Source organism: Myotis brandtii, unplaced genomic scaffold (genome assembly GCF_000412655.1).
Source record: "Myotis brandtii unplaced genomic scaffold, ASM41265v1 scaffold434, whole genome shotgun sequence".
NCBI classification, from domain to species: Eukaryota; Metazoa; Chordata; class Mammalia; order Chiroptera; family Vespertilionidae; genus Myotis; species Myotis brandtii.
Genome location: NW_005366599.1, coordinates 1,756,474 through 1,772,020, shown reverse-complemented (window position 1 = coordinate 1,772,020; position 15,547 = coordinate 1,756,474). Strand labels below are relative to the sequence as shown.

The 15,547-nt window shown below is 61.6% G+C and overlaps 2 protein-coding genes across 6 annotated transcripts in view; one reads left to right on the top strand and one right to left on the bottom strand.

The window, feature by feature from the left end:
• Nucleotides 1-15,547, bottom strand: part of KCNAB2 (potassium channel, voltage gated subfamily A regulatory beta subunit 2) — a 62,183-nt gene that overhangs the window by 46,143 nt on the left and 493 nt on the right. For 4 of the 5 annotated variants that reach the window (XM_014546165.1, XM_014546167.1, XM_014546168.1 and 1 more), the window contains exon 2: nucleotides 13,355-13,360. The gene's annotated coding sequence lies outside the window, so the exon portion shown is untranslated. Of the gene's footprint in view, nucleotides 1-11,702; nucleotides 11,930-13,354; nucleotides 13,361-15,547 lie in introns of those variants that run through there. The other variant, XM_014546166.1, reaches the window with a different exon arrangement.
• The window catches only part of NPHP4 (nephronophthisis 4), a 98,379-nt gene continuing 97,861 nt past the window's right edge, over nucleotides 15,030-15,547 (top strand). Inside the window, exon 1 of the mRNA XM_014546192.1 lies at nucleotides 15,030-15,295. The gene's annotated coding sequence lies outside the window, so the exon portion shown is untranslated. The remainder of the gene's footprint in view (nucleotides 15,296-15,547) is intronic.

The following is a 15,547-nucleotide window of genomic DNA, read 5'->3' as shown; positions in this document are numbered from 1 at the left end:
GAAGGACGGAGAAGACAGACAAGAGAATAAAGCTGGGGCTGGGTGGGACGCTGCTCTCAGATGGAGAGACAGCGCCACGGCCTGCAAGCCGAGTCTTTATTTTATAGCAGATTCCACGAGGCAAAGTCAGGGCAGGTCAAGATGTTTACAATGTTCTCTCGGGTTTCGAATCTACTCAATTGCATGCACCTGATCAAGCTTTGTTTTGGCAGCACTGGCTGCACCTCCCGCAGCCCACATCACTCAGCCACGTGGGACCACAGGTTTGGACCATACGGTCAAGCTCACAGCCACAGCCTTTGGCTATAATTGTGCTGGGACTTGCACGTGGCTTTGCCACGAGAGGACCGTGCCCTCTCATTAGTCCGAGGCTTGAACCCGTCCAAACGCTGTGGCCGCTCTCCACACCTGTGCTTGCATGTTAAGTGGCCGGAGGAAAGAGAAAACAATGATATTGCATGGCACATGGAGAAAACGAGACTTCAAATCTCAGTGTCCACAAATAACGTCGCAGGAGGACACAGCCACGCTCACTGTCACCTGGTCAGCTCGCGCTGCCATTAAGAAATGCCCGGCGTGGGGGTGCCAGCAGCAGACGTGTCCCTCCCAGTCCTGGAGGCCGGAGTCCAAGATCAAGGTGCCGGCGGACTGGGGTTCTGGGGACGCTGCTTCCTGGCCTGCACACGGCCACAGCCTTGCTGTCCTCACAGGCGGGCGGTGAGCACTGGTTTCCCGGTTTCTCCCCGTCTTATAAGCACACCACCCATCGCGGGACACCACCCCCCCACTGCCCTCAGGACGCACCTAAAGCTAAGCACCACCCAGAGGCCACACTTCCTAATGCCGTCCCGTCGGGATCGGGGCTTCAACGTATGGATCCTGGGACACACATGTTCAGTTCAGGACGTACTGTCCACCCCGCATTCCTGCGACACGGCAGGTGGAGCAGCTGGCCACACTGCTGTGCCCCAAGCCCAACACATGTTCGCTCTGGTCCTCCGTGGGAGAGGCTGGCAGAGCCCTGCCCGGGACGACCCCTCTCCATTGTCCCTGTGCCGAGTAGGAGGCCCCCTCACTCCTGCAGAGGCAGAGCCCCGGGCGCCCACCACCCCCATCCGCTTCGCACACAGCCTTCTGGGCCACACGCCTCCCTGCCCCCGCTGCCCACTGGCTCCTGGGCGCGTCCTGGACTTTACCTCTCGTGTCCCCGCAGAGCGCTCCGCGCAGCTCCACGACACTCCCGGTCGCTGGGATTTAGTTTGTCTTCTGCTAGGCGGATGTCGGGTGGTTTAACGACTTCCCAGCCAGCCCTGGGGTATGAGTTTTCATCTCAGGGGATCACAGCCTGCTCTCCGGGATTGGACACGCTCATCCCCCCTAATCACTGACACCAGAAGGCAGACATCTGGGTGGCTTCGGGATCTGCAGCCTTTGCCCGTCCCCGTTCCACACCTCACTGCGGAGGGGGCGCGATGAAGGAGGCAGGGCCACAGCCCGGTCCACGGGATTTACTGGTGCGCGCTCAGCACTGCCCCCACCAATGATCCACATCTGAGTCGCTTCGCATCACGTGTGGGAGGCCTCACAGAGCCTTCGCGCAAATGCAAGCCTTCGAGGTTGAAACTCTCCCTGTGTTTTTTTCCTGGGAGACTCCTCCCCAGTGACACGTTATGCAAATTTCCCAAACGTCAAGAAAGGCCATGAAGACACCTCATCGAACCCAGGGCTTAGCTCCGTGGGCCCTGAAAGGATCCCGCCTAGACCCTCAAGTGGGCTCCTGCCGAGACGCCCCGGCTTCTGAATGCAAGCCTTCGAGGTTGAAACTCTCCCTGTGTTTTTTTCCTGGGAGACTCCTCCCCAGTGACACGTTATGCAAATTTCCCAAACGTCAAGAAAGGCCATGAAGACACCTCATCGAACCCAGGGCTTAGCTCCGTGGGCCCTGAAAGGATCCCGCCTAGACCCTCAAGTGGGCTCCTGCCGAGACGCCCCGGCTTCTGCCTTTGCCCCCCCCCCCCCCCCCCCAATCTAGGAAAGCCGAGATGAGCTCACCCTTGGGGCGGCGGGGGTGGGGTGGCTCCGTGGCTCCCTCTCTGCTGGGGCAGCCGCAGGCTGTGGCTCCGAGGCGGGTCTCCCAGGACCATCACTTCTGTCTTGATTTCATTTTCAACGTCATAGACCAGAGGTCTGCCAACGCTGGCAGCCACTGAACCACTCTGGGCCTGGGCTTCTCCGCTGTCTGCAGTGGCTGCCAACAAGCAGCGCCACCCCCGGGGCTGGGCGAGGACTTGGTGAATGAGCGCCCGAAACCCTCACCCGGGTCGTTCGACCGGGATGTGCCTCACGAGGGATGTGCCTCACGAGGGACGCGCTCAGCCTGCCCAGTGACGGTCCCCGGCTGCTGCTCAGGTGGGCCCCTGGCACCTCCTCTGCCCGTGGCACCAGGAGGACACTCCATGTCCCCAGGCCTCCAACCATCAAACCCGCCTTTTCCGCAGGACGGGACGGTCACTGGGTGCAGGGGACGCGGACGCGTCTCTGAGGCGTGTTCCCAGCAGAGGCCGAGGGCCGGCACTCGTCTGCCCCGCTCATGAGGCGGCACACGCAGGCTTTTAAAATGCTACGCTTATTGCATCGCAGACATGAGGACGAGAACATACAGTCTGTGTGAGCAACGCCAATCAAAAATAAATGAGGCAAAACAGACACCCAGATAGTCCTGCACCCGAGGTAGCAGCCTCATCGCGGCCGGCTGTCCGGGGAGGCACTGCGGAGAGAGTGGCAGGAGGAGGGCTCAGGGTTTACCCGGAACAGGTTAATCAGGCGCCTCCTTTGCGGGCGATGGGAAATCAGATTGACGGGCAAAGGAAAGCGGGTTAATGGGGATCGGAGCACACAGGGCCTCTGTGCCTTCTCCCCTCCTCCCGGCACCCCTGCCGGGCAGTGAGGCCAGGGGCTTGGCCAGCAGGCAGCATGGGGTCACCTTGGACCTGAGGGGTCCCCCTCCTGACACACAATGACCCCTCAAGGGCAGTGCTGTGGGCATCACTTGTCTTCATTTCATTTCCGTGGCTGTCCCTTTTTTTCCATGTCATACATAGATCAGAGGTCTGCCTAATGGCCAAATCCGGCCCCCCACCTGTTTTTATAAATAAAGTTTTATTGATACACAGCCACACCCTTTCGTTCACATATTGTTTCTGCTGCTTTCGAGCAGTGGAGTTGACGAGTTGTGACAGAGACCACTGGCCCGTGAGGCCTAGAGATGGACTCTGTGGCCCTTTCCCGCCCGCGTCTGCTGCCCCTGCCCTGTTTTGTCACGCGCTCAAGCATCCTGGAAGGACCCCGTCCACCCACAGACAGCTACGAAGGACGGGTCTCTTGTTTGTGGTGTTTTCATGGCTGGTGCTGATTTGGGGCTCTGGAGATGTTGTTAAAAAGCCACAATCATTAGGTTTCCGTTGTCCAGGGACCATTAGGACAGGGACGGCTGAGTCACCAGCAGCCGCCCCCAAAGGGAGACAAGCCCTGGGACCGCCGCCACCTGCGGACACTGCAGCCTCAGAGGAAGGGGCCTCCCACTGACCCCTAGACTCACCTGCTGGCCCCTCCCAGCTCTGCTCCCTGACAGCTGAGGGGGAGGGGGACCCCGGGGCAGGGCTGAGAGGGGCCTCCCTCCTGGGGCTCCCTTTCCCTGTGATGTTGTCTGAGCTCTCACTCCAGGCTTCCATGAGTCACAGGAGCCATTTCAAACCTCGGGGCTGTGGCAACGCATCCACACCCCGCCCCCCCTGCAGCCACCACCGCCTCCATCTCCACCTCCACCTCCACCACCTTCACCACCTCCACCTTCACCTCCACCACCACCACCTCCACCTCCACCACCACCTTCACCACCTCCACCACCTCCACTACCACCTCCACCTCCACCTTCACCACCTCCCCTGCCACCTCCACCACCTTCACCTCCACCATGTCCACGTCCACGTCCACCATCACCACCACCTCCACTACCTCCAACACCTCCACTGCTGCCGCCACCTCCACCTTCATCGCCGCTGCCACCTCCAGCACCACCACCACCATGGATGACTGAGATGCATTTCTGGTGCCTCCTGGACCGAGGCTGCGGCTGCAGCTGCAGTGACCCGAGTACCTCTCAGAGCAGCAGACACGGAACCTCCGCATCCACCTCTGAGCGGGATAACCCGCTAGAGACAGAGGAAGGGGGAATCCGGGTTCACACCAACCCCCTTCCTGCGAGGACCTGCGAGGGCAGGAGTGACAGCGATGCCCAGTGTCTGTGGGGAGGGCGGCGTACCCCGCTCCTGTGGGGGTCTCCACAGGAGGGGAGAGGAAATGCTGTGTCGCCCCATAGCCAGACGGAAAGCCTTTTCACGGAGCCAAGGTAGAAAGAACGGGGCTCAGGGAGGGAGAGAGCAAACAGCCTTGCCCGAGATGCCCGTGATGACTGGCATGACCGCTTTTGGAGCCTGACTCAGCGGTTGGGAGCAGCTGACACGGAGGGAGCAGCGGTGGCCCGGCTCCAGGATGGACGGATGGACAGATGCACAGGCTCCAAGCTGCTTCCTTCGTTTCTGGGGCAGGGGGGGTGTTAACCGCTTACACCCAGAGCGGGAGGGGGAGGCCAGCATGGTGGGGCTTCCCAGACAGGCCCTCCTGCACCAGGGTGGGCCCCGATCCACTGCCAGGCGTCTTAGAAGCAGAGGTGAGGACAGGCCCTGTAGGTGAGGCAACGTGAGAACGCAGGCAGAGACGGGAGTGAGGTGTCTGTAAGCCAAGGAACGCGAGGGTCTCGGGCCAACACCAGGCCTGAGGGACACCCCCCCTCAGCTCCAGGCCCAAGAGAGGGTAAGTGTGGCCACCCTGCCCCGCCCCTCCCGTGGGAATTCGTTCTGGCGGTGGCCTAGGAGACGCATTCCCTCCTAACCTTGTATGTATGTATGTATGTATGTATTTTTTAATCCTCACCTGAGGATATTTTTTCCATTGATTTTTAGAGAGTGGAGGGGAGGGAGGGAGACGGAAAGACATCAATTGGTTGCCTCCTGTACATGCCCCACTAGGGCTGGGGATCAAACCTACAACCGAGGTACATACCCTTTACCAGAAATCGAACCCACAACCATTTGGAGCAAGCAGGGCCGGCGCTCTAACCACTGAGCACACCGCCCAGGGCCCAGCTAACCTTTTAAAGCCTCTAACCATAGAGAGTTGCATAGAAAGCAGAGAAGCGGCCTTCTCTGGGGGAGCGGCCCTTTGTGGGGGCCTGGCCCGTGTCCCAGCCCTGTCCCGGTTCCACACCTTGGGGGGGGGGAAAGGGGGAGGGGTTGTGGAGAGGGGGAGAGCCTGCAGGGAAGTGTCCGCAGATCTCTGCGAGGGGCTGCCGGCGCCCCTGCTCTCCAGGGGACGGAGAATAAGTCACACGCGGTTTCAAAGAGGATTGCGCCCAGCACCACGAGCCCGGCCGGCGCCATTCAGCCTTCGCCAGGGCCGCGCCGCCCGCGGTCTGCATGATGCTGCTCTGCACCCACAGGCTCTGCGGGTTAAACACGCGCAACAGGGACCCGCCAGGCACCGCCTCTGCCGTCACATCGTGAACAGGAACACGGGGTTTTAAGCGACAATACTCCTTGCCGGGGAGGCCCCAGCCGCAATGGAGCGACCCGCACACTGCCTCCGGGGCGCGTGGTACAATGTCAGGTAGAAAGGCCCCGAGGTGGGGCTCGGAAACCCCACTTCAATGACGTGCGAGAGAGGAAAGGAACTCGGGTGCACACACGTGTTCACTCCAGCCCCGTGGGGAGAGTGCAAAGAGGCTGGACCCCAAGGAGACACCATGTAACGACTTGAGGGAAAGCAAAAGGCTGTCACGCGCCGGTCACGGTGCGCGTCTCCCTCTTAGGAAAGCACTTCTGCCGCATGTCCGACGGAGGCGGCGGACAGCACCCGTCTCCGCCGGCAGGAAGGAAGGCGTGAGGCGAGTAGAGAGGGGTCCCTCCCCTGAGCCCCACGATTCCTGCCTCAGACTCAGGGGGGGCTGTGTGCGTGGACAGGGAAAGGAAGACCCTCGGTAGCAGGGGGGTCCCCTGGGAGGCTCTGCAGCTCGGAGCTGGAGCCGGGGGCCAGCGGGGGTCTCCCTTACTGGCATCCCGGGGCCCAGGCCCAGGACGGAGGCCCAGGGCCAGCATCCGCCCTGCTGGTGAGGTGGGCGAGGCATCGGCCGGGAGGCCGTCCCTGGTGGCTGTGTGACCCGAGGGGAGGCCCAGCACCTGCTCCGCCCACGAGCACAGCTCATCACAGGCCTGCTTCTGCGTGGCTGGGGATGAAGAGCAAATGCTTGGCCTGGTTGGGTGGCTCAGCGGTTGGGCATCAACCCAGGGACCAAGAGGCAGCCAGATCAATTCCTGGCCAGGGCACAGGCCCGGGTTGCAGGCTCAATCTCCTGGGGGTGGGCATATGCCGGAGGCAGCAGATTGATGATGTTTCTATCTCTCTATCCCTCTCCCTTCCACTCTCTCTAAAAAATTAAAAAAAATATTTAAAAATGTTAAATAAAAGAGTAAATGCTTGTAAGGCTTAAGCAGAGGCCCAACAAAGAGCAGATCTGGGACAAGTGGCAGCCACTGATACAAATGATAGTTGTTGCTGTTGTCATCACTACAATCACCATCACCCCCATCCTCATCCCCATTACCATCACCATCATCACCACCATAACCATCCTGATTACTATCATCCCCATCATCACCACCTCCATCCCCATCCCCATTACTATCACCACCACCACACCCATATCCCCATCCCCATCATCCCCATCATCCCCTACACCATCACTATCAACACCTCCATCCCCATCACCATCACTATCATTCCCACCATCACCACCTCCATCCCCATTACTATCACCATCATCACCACCATAACCATCACCATTACTATCATTCCCACCATCACCATCATCATCACCACCTACATCCCCATTACTATCACCATCATCACCACCATAACCATCACCATTACTATCATTCCCACCATCACCATCATCATCACCACCTCCATCCCCATTACTATCACTATCATCACCACTATAACCATCACCATTACTATCATCACCACCACCACACCCATATCCCCATCCCCATCATTACCACCATCATCCCCTCCACCATCACTGTCAACACCTCCATCCCCACCATCACCATCACCACCACCATCCCCATCATTATCACCATCACCACCATCCCCATCATCATCCCCACCACCATTACTATCACCACTACCGTCATCATCATCACCACCATACCCGTCATTGTCACCATCACCACCATTGTCACCACCATCACCGCCACCACCACCACCACCGTCTTCCAGCTGCAGATAAAGTGCCTGCTCCTTCCTGCAGGGGTGAAGGCTCTGAGCTGTAGAGCCTTCCCCCGGGAGGCCCTCTCCCCTGGAGACCTGCTCATGAAACCCCGCCCTTCTCTGGCTGCCCCTGGGACCACTCAATCCGGGCGCCCTGGGACAGTCTGCAGTTAGGAGGAACTGTCTGCATAATTAAGTGGCTCCTTGTAAAACCCTGAGTGTGCGGTCTTTTCGGGGAGGCAGCGGGGCAGCAGGCAGAGCGCATGCATCCAGATGCCAGGCGGCTGGGCGCCCCTGGCCCTCCGCCCAGGATGCCAGCCTCAGGACCACAGCTGCCTCAGCACCTGGCGCGGTCCCAGCCTCGGGGAGTGTCCCGCCTGCTGCTCTGCCTGGCTGGGTGCCAGGCCCCAGAGGCCGTGGTTGCTCTGCCCTCCCTGGGGCATTGCCTGTTGCGCAGGGTGTGGCAGGAGCGTGCCCTGGGGGAAAGCGCTATTGGAGTGTCCGCCTGCGGAAGATGACATCAGGGAGCCCGTCTCCAGGCGTCCCTGGCTGGTCCCTTGCCTTCAGCCTCAGGACCCACAGCTCCCGAGGTGGCGGGTGCACTGCAGGTCAGCGCCTGGGCCCGGTGAGCAGACAGAAGGGAGGCTGGAGAGCAGTGGGCGGCGCCAGGGCCACTGGTAGGACCTCGTTCCCCAGATCACACCTCATGAGTCAGGACTGTGGCCTTTTCTTCCTCCACAGCCCTGAGCCCTGGACATCAGCACTGGGAGGGAGCTGGGGCGACTAGCCGTCCAGGCTTGCAGGGCGGGGCCTCGGAGGACTGTGGGCACTGTGGAGGCTGTGGGGCACCTGGGTAGGGCGCGTGCAAGGGCCACTGGTAGGACCTCGTTCCCCAGATCACACCTCATGAGTCAGGACTGTGGCCTTTTCTTCCTCCACAGCCCTGAGCCCTGGACATCAGCACTGGGAGGGAGCTGGGGCGACTAGCCGTCCAGGCTTGCAGGGCGGGGCCTCGGAGGACTGTGGGCACTGTGGAGGCTGTGGGGCACCTGGGTAGGGCGCGTGCCCCTCCAGCCTGGGGGGGGGTGCTTTCCACATTTCATGGGGGTCCTGCCCCTGACACCCACAGTTTTCCAACATGTACCGGGAAATGAGCAGGTCCCCGTGGGACTACCTGGCTTAGGAAGGGGCCTGGGTTGGGGGGCACTGGAGCCCCCAATGCGTGGTGGACCCTCCATAGGAGGGGCTGATGCATGGGGCAGGGCCCTAGGGAAGGTTGGGTATAGGTTTGCTTTCTGCCGGGGGTTCTGCTGTCTGGTGGTCTCGAGTTAGGCGGCAGCCGCCCAGTCCGGGGTTGGGGTACCACACCCCTTCCTAGCTCTGCAGAGGGTGGCTCCTGCTGGGTGGGCCACCCTCCCTGTGCCATTACCCACATGGCTTCACCTTCTGGGGGAGCCCACTCCTGCTGTGTGCCTGCCGAGGGCTGAGCTGGGGTGCAGAGGTGCTGGGACAGACACGCCCCCTGCTCACGGACCACAGGGTCAAGGAGGGACTGGACATCAGCTACAATAACCACATGGACTGTGCCCAGAGTGACCTACAGGACACTGGTGGGGCCCCACACGGTGACCCCACTCTGCCAGCAAGTACAGTTCCCCCCCAGCCTCAGTTTCCCTCTCCCTAAAACAAGGAGACGGGACTCAGGCCCTACATGGCCTCAAAGAGTGAGGAGACTTCCCTGAGGCCTCAGGCCTGGAGGAGCCCAGACCCCTGCCCCGAAATGCCGGATGGAATCACGCCCATGAGGGCAGGGTTAGCCAATGGGCTCAACGCCCGCTCCCGGCTGCTTCAGAGGCGGGGATTCCGCCTGAGCTGGGGACAGGGGCCTCTCCCCCTGGAGGCCTGGGGGAAGGGTCCCCAGGCCGTGGTGCCTTTCCTTGCAGAGGCCGGGAGGGTGCCCGGGGCTGCACCTGTCGCCCACACAGGCTGCTGCCCAGGGACCCTCTGGGAAGACCTGGGGCCCAGCCAGGCCCTTAGCACCCATACAGCCCAGCAGGTGACTGGGCGCCTTTAGCAGTTGCTCATGGTTACCATGGTTACCATGCTGCAGGGCAGTGGGGAATGACCCTCTCTTCTGCATCCCTCCCAGCGACACCCCAGTGGGCTTTGCTAGAACCTTCCAGCCCAGGGTGAGGCAGGAGCGAGGGCCCAGTGGGCACACAGGCCGTGTGTGTGTGTGTGTGTGTGTGTGTGTGTGTGTGTATCTGTCTGTCTATCTGTGTGAGTGTGTGTGTCTCTCTGTGTCTGTGTGTGTGTGTCCTGTGTGTGTGTCTCTGTGAGTGTGTGTGTCTCTGCCTGTGTGAGTGTGTGAGTGTGTGAGTGTGTGTGTGTAGGGTGGTGGTGACCACGGCAGCTGGAGCAGCTCAGGGGACCCCAAGGGAACCATGGCTCACTGTAGGGCTGGGGCCTCTCGGGCCCTGGCTAGCGACCCTCCTCCCAGGAGCATGGAGGACCAGCTCAGCTCCCTGTGGAGCAGGAGGCGTCTTCTCAGGATGCACAGTGCCCCAGATCCTCACTCAGCCCGATGTCTCCCCCAGCACCCTCCGCCATGTCTGCACTTTGCACGCAGCCCTCCCCACCCAGGAGGCCACCCTGTCCTTCCTGCCCGTGACCTGACGCAGTCCCCCCGTAGTCTCCCCCACCCCGTGCACTGGACCCCGCGTCTCCTCCCACCGACTGGGGGCCCTGCGGGCAGCGGTCAGTGAGGGGAGGAGCGAATCCATGCCAGGCCCGGCCGGCGCAAAGCAGGGTGGGGAGCACGTGGCTCCTCCGGGCGACATCGGGCCCAGGATGGCTGACTGTCCCCCTAAACGGGTCCTTTTGTTAGGACAGCGGGTCCACGTGCCACCTTTCCCAAACCTGTGTTTCAGGATGAAGGGAAAGTCCCGGAGGCGGTGCCGGTGCCTCGGCGGCCCGGACCCCGCTCCCTCCTTCTCCAGGGGCGTGTACGCGGGGTGACCGCCCTCCTTCTCCAGGCGAGTGTACACGGGTGACTGCTCTCCCTGTGGGAGGTGGCCATTGCTCCTTAGGATCCGCAGTTCCTATTTTGGGCATCGTGTGTCCTTTGAGGAGCAAATGGATGGAGATGGCTCCAGGCCTCCTGTCCCTGACACCTGAACACCTCCTGGCCTGGGCGACTAAAAATACCTCCTCCTCACTGACAGGGGCAGGCAATCCCGGGAGGTGGGGGGGAGCCGCAGAGCAGGGAGAGGCTTCGGGGAAGGGGAGATGCCACGGGGGATGGGGCGGCGGCGGAGGGGTGGCGGAGATGCTACAGGCCCAGCTCTGCTTCCTCCACACCACGGGGGACAGGCTAGGACAGCCAGCACCCCAACCAAACCTCGTTCCAAGAGAAGGGACGCTGCTAACAAGAGCACCTCACCATGCACACCCCGCACCCCGCACCGCGCACCGGAGACAGTGTGACTTGAGATTCAAGCTGACAAAAGCGCAGGGGTCATCCCCCAGGACACACGCAGGCTCCCGGGTCAGAGAACCGAAGATGCTGGCGAAGCCCTCGCCAGGGCTGTCACCATCAGCGTTTCCTCCTGCGCTACGTTAAGGAGGGAGCGGGAAAGCTTACCCATAAACAGAGCTGGGAAGTGTTTCTCAAAGTGTGGCCTCGGCACCCCTCGCCCAGTGGCTGGTGAAGGGAGGAGCTGGCGGAGCTGCGCCAGGACCCTGGGGACTGTTTCGGGCCCCACTCCCTGTGGCCCTGACGTGTCCCCTGTTCTCCGCCGTCACACTAGATGCCGAGCCATCGGTGCGGCTGGAAGGCTGAGCCCTGACCCCACACCTCACAGTGTCCCCAGAAAGGCCTCTTAGGGCAGGAACAGAATCACGCACCGTGGAAACTGCCGACGGGATAGACGAGCGGATGCCTGAAGGGACCGGTTAACCCGAAAAGCGACTTTTCTTCCCACCAACCCTGTGCGTGCACAGCGACCCTCTGTCCAGCTGTCCCGGGAGCCACCAGGGAGGGCAATGGTTGGGCTCAGTCTGTGACTAGACGTGACGTTACTGAGTGTCTGTGCCAGGGACTGTCCCGATGCTTCCACCCAAGGCATCCCATTTCGCTGATCCAGAAAAAGGGGAGACGCAGACGGGGGCCAAGTGGCTGAGAGGCAGAGGGCCAGACCCTCAGGTTCCCCCCGAGGACCAGGGGTCAAGACGGTGACAGAGGGCCCTGTGAGCAGGATACCGCGTCGCTGGGACCCGGGATGTGGGGATGTCGCGTGCTTACTGGGGAAACGGACCTGGGCGTGAACCGTTTGCTGCTTCGTCTTGGAAGGTGAGGTGGGTTCTGAGGAGAGACGTGAGCCTGGCTTCCGCCTTGCATCGGGTGATGGGTCTCAATGTGCAGCAGCCAGGGCTCCAGATCGCGGTGGGGAGAGCGCCTACCGCGTCTGCAGCGCGGACATGAGGCCGAGCGAGGGCCCCTGCGCCTGCCTTTCCCTTTCTCCAGCCCTGTTTCATCTGCGTCCCACACCGCACTGGGAATCAGTTCTGCGAGAAGACAGGCTGCCTGCAAGGAGAGAGCTCACGGACGCAGCTGCCAGGTATGAGGGAGGCCGGTGCTAGGTAAGGGCAGGCAGGTGCCAGGTACGGGGAGGGGTTGTGGAGAGCGGCTACAGTGTTTGGACAGGTTATGGTCCGAACCTGTGGTCCCACGTGGCTGAGTGATGTGGGCTGCGGGAGGTGCAGCAAGGAAACAAAGCTTGACCAGGTGCATGTAATTGAGTAGATTCGAAACCCGTGAGAACGTTGTGACCATGCCCTTGCTTTGCCTCGTGGAATCTGCTATAAAATAAAGACTCGGCTCGCAGGCCGTGGTGCTGTCTCTCCATCAGAGAGGGCAGCGTTCCACCCAGCCCCAGCCTAATCCTTCACCGCCCCCACCTCAGGCTCGCCGAACCTGGCTGCGCTGGCGTGGCACAAGGCGTTAGCTCTGATGTCTCTGGGGTTAACCACGTGGCCATTGGGCAGAGCAGGCCGTGGCCTCCGGAGACCCCGTCCCTCAGGGCTAGGAGTTGGGAAGTGGGGTGTGCGGTGCAGGACACCCTCCGGCTGGAGTGCGGGGCCAGAGCCTCCCAGGGCACGGGGGAGGGGAGGCAGGCCCGCTGAGCCCCAGCGGATGTGGCAAAGGGCTGAGAAGACGCAGCCCTGCGCGTGCCCACCTGGCGGGGAGATGGTACCTGCCAAGGCCAGGCCTCACGGAGAGCTGCGGGCTACCCTCACAGTGACGCGGTGAATGGATGAACGAGGGTGACATCCCCCCCTGGCCCAGGTGTGCTCTCTCAGGGAGCCCCTGCTCCATTCTTCTCCCCTGAACTGGCTGAGCCAAGGACCACGCCTCCTCAGAGTCACCCCAAGAAAGGGGGGCACACAGTGAGTGGGGGCTGAGCGTGCTGGGGTTCCCACTCGTGAGAAAGGCAGTTTTCACATCCCCGGGAGCTGGGATCGAACCCTGACGTCGGTGGGGGGCTAAGGATTGATGAGGAGGGAGCGCAGCAGGAACAGAACCAAGGCTTCCTCCGGAGCCAGGAGGCCGGCTCAGTCTCACCACCCCCGTGCCTCAGTTTCCCCATCCTGGCTAACCAGCCTACCCCGCAGGGTTATTTACAAGACCCGCTGTGAAGTCAGTGGGAAGTGCCATCTCTCCTCCCCGTCATCCCGCCCAGTGGCCAGGCCCTGCCATCTCTCTGACATCTGAGCACCACAGTGTCCTCATTCTGGGGGCCTGCCAGGTCAGCAGGATGGCGTCACAAGGATTCTCTGCTCCCAACAGCCCCCCCCAGTGACTCGGACACACCCCAGGGTGCTGGCTTCCTCCACACCTGCCGTCAACACCTCCAAAGTGGCCTTCCCCGAGGGTGGCCGAGGTCTGCACGTCCCAGTGGCTGGCTTCCTCCAAAGGGCAGAGCCAAAGAAGTGACCTGGCTCTAACTGGCAGGAAGGGAGGGGCCTGACCTGGCCCCGCCCCTGCCGCTGAATGAACGGGGGAGATGACATAAGGATAGCTCTTGGGGGAAATGGCCATTAGCATTTATGCAAATTAACACATCACATCTGAGGAGGATGGGGAACACCTAGTTCAGGCCACAGCTGAACTTGAGGGAGTCACTGCCTCTGGGCTTCTGCTGACTCCTCTGAGGGGGCAGGTGGCTGGGATGCTGGCAGCTCTGTGAATAGCCCCAGCTGCTGGGCAGGAAGGGGGGTGGAGAGCGGTGTGGGGTCCTTGGCCCTGGACACCCTCAGAGACGGTCCTCCCCGAATATACCTGAAGTTGACCCCGCTCTGACCCATTATTCAGGGACCCCAGAAAACTGCTCTGGCTCCGTGAAGGTCACTGCGAATTTAGTCAAGGATACGGACACGCTGCCTGCTGTCAGAGTCCTGCAACAAGCCGGTTGCCTGGGCTCTAACAGCAGGGGAGGCCTTCCTGCTCCAGCTAGAGGAGGCCTCCCTCCCGGAAACTGCAAATCAAGACTCGTGCCTCTCACTTCCTCCTCAGTCGTTTGGGGTTAGAAGATCCTTGAAAGGAGAGACAGAAAGCCGCGGGGTCTGAGGCCTCTCGGGCTGCCCTGCCCAGAGCTCACTGCCCTCTGACCCTCACCAGGCAAGGCATGTGTCCCATCCTGCCCCCTCCAGTGTTCAATCCGTGCGTGCCAGCTTCTTCCCACCCAGCTCCACACCCCAACTCAGAAGGTGTCAAGCGTGAGACCAGGTTCCACACTTTTCATGCCCAACCCCTCCAGGCCTGGCTCAGTCCCCAGGCGCCGGGCAGTGCCCACAGGTCTGGGGACTGGCAGAGCAGAGAGAGACACAGGCCTGGACCTGGGTTTCCTATGGGAAGCCCCCAGCAGCTGCTGCTGAGGTGGGAATGTGCTCTAGCCCAGACACCCGCAGTGCCATCGAGGCGGGGGGTGAGGGTGGACCTGGAGAGCATCCGTAGTCTCTATGGACATGACCTGGGGAGCCAATGCCCTCTGGGCCCCCCACTTCGAGGGCACAGGGGCAGGAGCCCAGGAACTGCCACCAGCCTGGGCTCTGCAGGTGGATGCGTTTGCCGGGGGACAATCAGGAAGGCAGATGGGACTCTCCACACGCAGGTCCCCAAACCCTGCAACATGGACCTCAACCCGACTTCCCTAGCAGAGCGGGCGCTGGCTCCTGGCTCCTGGCATTGGAGGGGGTTTTTGAGGGGGAGGAGAAGTTGCAGAGAAAGAAATCCTGACATGACAGATAGCGGGACAGCTGTGGCCAGAACTCGGTGTTCCTGATCCTGGGATGTGATGTATTAATTTCCATAAAGCCTAATAGCCCGCTTCCCCCAAGAGCTATTACTTATGTCATCTCCCCCAGGATGTGGTTCAACACAGGGGAACAGATGAACGGGGCGGAAGAGCCAGCCCCAGGAGCAGGTCCCTGCTCTGCACCGGGCAGCGCAGGTCTGTTCCCTAAGGTGACCCCACGACCCGCAGGACGGAGACCCCCTGCCCTCAGCCCCACAGCCTGGTCCCCACCATGCCAGGAAGCAAAGAAAGTTACCAACCCCGAAAATGCTGAATCACAAAGTGAGGCTGAGCAGGAGGAAAGTGGGGGTGGGGAGGGAGATGGTGGCCAGGGAGGACGGCAGGAAAGGGTGCTAAGGGACTAGAGCCCCCCTCCCAGGATGCTCCAGGCAAAGTGGAGCCCCCACAGGAGCCCCGAGTACAAAAGTCAGGAGCGGCGCTGGGTGCGCCTGGGTGGGAGGGCGGAGAGGTGGGCAGGCACACAGCGGCCGCTACCGCAGTACGCGGCAGCGGTGCAGTCCCTGGGTCCACGCGTCCTTCCGGAGCGGCAGCAGGTAGGGAGGTGGGAAGAGATACGAACCTGAAGATGCCCCAGGGGCACAGGGAGGGGGTGGGGGGTGCAGGAGGAAAGTGCCAAGGTCCTGGGAGTGGGGCAAGGAGGAGAGAGCGCCCGCGGGAGAGCCTGGGAGCAGAACGGGTGGGAGGATGGGGATATGGGACCAGGAGGGAGCGGCAGGGTGAGCCTTCAGGAGCAAAAGGGTTGGAGGGATGGGGGGACTGGCACCGGGGGCGCTCCGACGGGCGCA